Here is a 5,338-nt window from a genome sequence, read left to right as displayed (position 1 = left end):
GAACATAGACTACAATATGAGTTCTTTGATGTTCAGTAAAGTTGGAATTCTAGTTGAAAGAGTTTTCACATTTGTGACACTCATGAGATTGCTCTCCAGTGTGATTTCTCTATGCTCAATAAGTAAAGAACTCCGGCGGGAAGATTTTCTGCACTGAGGGTACACATGCCCTTTCTTTCCAGTATGAATTCTCTGAAGAATAACAAAGTGAGAACTCCCACTGAAGTATTTCCCACACTGATCACAACCATAAGGTTTCTCTTCAATGTGAGTTCTCTGCTGTGAAATAAACCAGAGCTCTGAAAAAGATTTCCTATATTGACTACACTCATAAGGCTTCTCTCTGAGATGCTTTCTTTGATAAATATTAAAATCAAGGATGTGGGGGTGCTTGGGTGGCTCAGTGGGTTAAGCCTCTGCCTTCGCCCCAGGTCATGATCTCAGGGTCCTGCGATCCGGCCCAGCATGGGGCTCTCTTCTCAGTGGAGAGCCTGCTTCCTCCTCTCTCTCTACCTGTCTCTCTGCCTACTTGTGATCTCTGTCAAATAAATAAATCTTTTTTAAAACAGAAAACATGTGACTGAAAGATTTCCCAAACTAATTACAACAGAATAATTTCCCTTCAGTGTGAGTTTTCTGATGTCTAATTAGTTGAGATGTCCTACCAAAAGCTCTGCCACATTCATGATATTCATGGGATCCCTCTCCAGTATGCATTATAGAATGTCTAAGAGGTAGGGAAGGTCAGCTAAAAGGCATCCCATGTTGATTATTCATAGTTTTTCTTGGGGATGAGTTCTTTAGACTGTTGAATAAACTTCATTGATAAATTTTCTGAAACTGAAGCATTCTTGTATTCTTGAAATAAATTGTCATAATGCTGTTCTTTAGACACACTGCTGGGTTTGATTAAATTCTTCTTTTCTCTCTTTTTAAGATACTTTATTTCCAACTTATGTATTTATATTCATAGATGAGTCTGAGTGGTAAATTTCTTTTTTATACCATCCTTATCAGATGTGGATATTATGTTATCTTCATTTAATATTTTGTGAAGCTGTCCATTTTGTTTTGATGTGGAATTATTTAACAATTCGGAACAGTCTATTCAAGTCAGCTGTATAGTCTCCTGGGCTTTGTGCCCATGTCACTTCCATGATAATTATTTCTGCTTCTTGGGTCACTTCTGGTTATTTGTATTGGGAAAATATTCATATAGTTCTGTGTAAGTTCTTATAATTCCTTTACTCTTTTCTCTATCTGGGTTACCTTTTTTTCATTTATACTACTTTTATTTTCTGTCAGGCTTGTGAGGGGTTTGTCTATCATCTTAACCTTTCCTTTCCCTTTGTTTTTCACTAACTTTGGCTTTAATCTCAATGAACTTGAACAATTTGGTTTATTGTATTGAAAAAACTTTATTATACTGTTTTCCCAATTCCTTAAAGCAAAATATTAATTTCTTTCTTCTTGATAATTCTACTTTAATAATACAATCAAGGCCCTAATTTTTCCTGTTATACAGCTTAGCTGTGCACCATTTATTTTGTGTTCTCATTTTGATTATTTTTTTAAAAGATTTATTTATTTGAGAGAGAGCGAGAGAGAGAGAGACAGTATGCACATGCATGTGCGAGCATCAGGGACAAGGGCAAGGGGAGAGGAAGAGAGAGAATCTCAAGAATGTTGCATGCTGAACACAGAGCCTGACTTGGGGCTTAATCCCATGACCCTGAGATCATGACCTGAGCCAAAATCAAGAGTCAGATGCCCAAGTGATTAAGCCACTCAGGCACTCCATGTTTTCTTTTTTAAGAGAGTTGGGGGGAGGCAGAAGGAGAAGCAGGCTCCCCAATGACCAGTGAGCTCATGCAGGGCTCCATCCCAGGGCCCTGTGGTCATGTCCCGAGCCGAAGGCAGATACTTAACCAACTGAGCCCCCAAGGTGTCCCTCTTTTATGATCTTCCATTGGCCATATTTTTCTGAATATAACTGAAGTCCCTGGAGGCAGATGGATGATTCTCATGTGGCCTTTGAATATTTTCCAGGCATGACTGCTTGTTGAGCAAGTGACCAAAAGCATGTAGATCTCCCTGTCTGCCACTTCTACTTCTACCCTTTGAATAACTTGCTGAGTTTCCTTCTGTTCACCCACAATTCAGGAGGAATACTGCTGACCTGTCCAGGTTCTTTATTATTTTTTTTTAAATATTTTATTTGTTTATTTGACAGAGAGCTAACGAGAGAGCACAAGTAAGCAGAGCGGCAGGGAGAGGGGGAGAGAGAGAAGCAGGCTCTCCGCTGAGCAGGGAACCCAATGCGGGGCTCGATCCCAGGACCCTGGAATCATGACCGGAGCCGAAGGCTTAACCAACTGAGCCACCCGGGCGCCCCACCTGTCCAGGTTATTGTGGGCACGAAGAAGACACTAAAACCAAGCAGGGGTTCTGATGGTTGTCCAGATTGTTGGCTGTCACTAAATGCCAGCTCTGAAGAGTAATACGGTTGCTTCTATGTTGTGATCCAAGGCTCTGAGGAAAGCCAGGTCTCGGCTTGTGAACTGGACCATTTTCTCCAGCCTTCAAATGACTCATAATTCTACCTCATCCACTTCTGCAAGTGCAGCTGCCTCTCCCCCAGATGTTACATTTGTACCCTTTTCTCGCAGACAACAGTCCTTGTCCCAAGCTCACCAAAAAGTCTAAGCATCCCACTCATTCTGACTGTTAGACTTCCTCCCTAACCAATCTCTGCATTTCTGTGAGAACTATGAGTCATTCCACTTGAACCAAAGCACTAGTTCCTTTCAGATTGTCAATCCAGGGCACAGTGTCTACCCCATTCCCTCCTGCAGATCCAGTGCTTTCTGTTGAGATATACCATTCCTTAGGGTGCAGATCAGCACCCATATGTAGAAACTGGGAAATCACGTATACCCTGTGCTTTAGTTTGCTATCATTGCAGAAATAAAATACCACAAAATTAGTGGTTTGAACAATACAGATTTGTTATTTTACTATCCTGGAGGTCAGAAGTCTATCACTGGCCTGAAATCAAGGTATCTCCAAGACTGTTCATTCTGAAGGCTCTAGGAGATGAGTCCATTTCCTTGCCTTTATCGACCTCTAGAAGCCACTCATATTCCTTGGCTTATGGCCCTGCATCACTCCAACCAGTTTTCATCATCGTATCTTCCTCTCTTACTTGGACACTCCTGTCTCCCTCTTGTACTGACCCTTGTGATGACACTAGGCCCATGGGATAATCCAGGATGATCTCCCTGTTTCCAAATCCTAACATAATCGATCACATATGCAAAGTCCCTCTGACCTTGTGAAGTACCATTTTCACAGGTTCTGGGGACTAGCAGTGGACATCTGTGGGGCCGTCTCTCTGCCTCTTGTGACCCCCCCAGGAGATTCAGATACACTGAACCCTGATGACAAACTTGTGAATGTAACAGTGGGTGCTGCTGCTATGAATTATGTGGGTGGGAAAAGATGGGGAACCACCACCTTAGTATATTCAAATCCTACACCAACTCGTCTTACTTTAAGGAAAGTGGGAATTCTCCCATTTACTTCAGAGAGGAATTTCTCTGGCCTTCTAAAGCAGCCAATGGGATTTCCAACTTGGTCACTTACAGTAAGTGACCCCAAACCTCAGAGGCCCTGGCTGAGCTTCTAGGCAAGCTCCCCCTCATCTGTTCACCCTGAGGGAATGATTTCTCCTCTCCTCATTTGCCACCCAACATCATGTAACCTGGTTCCAGTTCCAGCAGACAACACCGCCTCTCCTTTCCCTGAGGAAACAGAAAACCCCAGCATCCTTAATGGCCTTATCTCATGGAATTTACACAGCGTGACTTCTGCCGACGCTATGAATGGAAGCAGTCACAAGCCCAACCAGATTCTAGGACTGGAGGAAAGGCAAAGCATTTGTAGCCATATCTTAAACCAGCACGGATGTGAAAGCAGTTAGCTCACCTCCTTCAGAGACCATCTTCTGGCAACAAATCAGTATATGACATTTCAAGATGAACTGACCTTGTTTGAGGATACGGTTATGGCCTTCACCAGTGGACACTAGGCATCACGGTGAGGCCAGTCCCAAGGTAAACAAACAGACATCTCTGCATCACTAGGACTTGGAAAAGGAACTGCTGATGTTCTCCATTAAAAGTGTTCTCTCGGAGCACCTGGGTGGCTCAGTGGGTTGAGGCCTCTGCCTTCGGCTGGGATCATGATCCCAGGGTCCTGGGATCGAGCCCCGCACTGGACTCCCTGCTCAGCGGGGGGCCTGCTTCCTCCTCTCTCTCTGCCTGCTTCTCTGCCTACTTGTGATCTCTGTCAAATAAATAAATAAAATCTTAAAAAAAAAAAAAAATACCAAAGTGCTCTCCCCCTCCTGAAAGGTCTCCAGGGGAGGGCGGGCAGCAGGCCCTGGTAAATTCTCCAGCCCCCAGATAGTTCATCTCTCGAAGATGTGAATGTGTTAATATGTTTAAATGTGATATAGCAGCCCTGAGCGCAGTGCCTGATGCATGAAGGGCAATAGGACAGGGGGCGTGCCATCACCAGTCTCCAGGCACCTGGCCTCCTGGCTCTTTCTGGTCTCTCTCCAGGGTCTGTTCATTCCTGTAGAGAAAGGAGTGAGGTACTCTCATTCCAGAAGGCATGACTGTGCCTCATCCTTGTTAGCATGGGTTGACATGCTCTCCAGAGGTGTGCCTAGCAGCATTCAGCCAATGTCTGGTGAGCACAAGTTCAGTATCTGACCCAGAATTTTAAACATGTATTGAAATATTATGCACAACTCAAGAGAGCAGAGGTGGAGTTGTAGAGCAAGGAGTGGGATGGACTGCAGGTTACAGGCTGTGTGACCTAGAGAAAGGCTTTTAATCTGTCCTTTCAGGTAAAACATGAAATGTGGGCATCAAACACGTGCCCTAATGCTGCCAGTTTCCTTAACTTGGTGATGAGCATCCAGTAAGGGTAACTCCTTCCCTTGAAGGAGTCCTGTGGGAAAAGTGGATGTGTGAAGTGAATGAACATTCCCGGGGAGTTCCCACACTGGCCTGGGGTTTCCTTCCCTCTAGGCCTCCAGTGGTTGTTCAAGGCTCCCATTCCCTTAACCTAACATTCCCTGCATGTTGATGATGTTCTAAGGATCAGAATGATCCACTCATCTTACCTCATCTGGAATCTTGGGCCAGAGGCACTGCAGCCTTGCAGAGTCTTCTAGAACTGGTCTGACAATGTTTTGTTTTCGTGCTGCTTACTATAAATATGAAATTATTAATGAAAAGATATTTAATAGGTGAGGAAAACACACAGA

The sequence above is a fragment of the Mustela nigripes genome, chromosome 17, assembly GCF_022355385.1.
Source record: "Mustela nigripes isolate SB6536 chromosome 17, MUSNIG.SB6536, whole genome shotgun sequence".
Lineage (NCBI taxonomy): Eukaryota > Metazoa > Chordata > Mammalia > Carnivora > Mustelidae > Mustela > Mustela nigripes.
Note: the sequence above shows the minus strand (reverse complement) of the source record.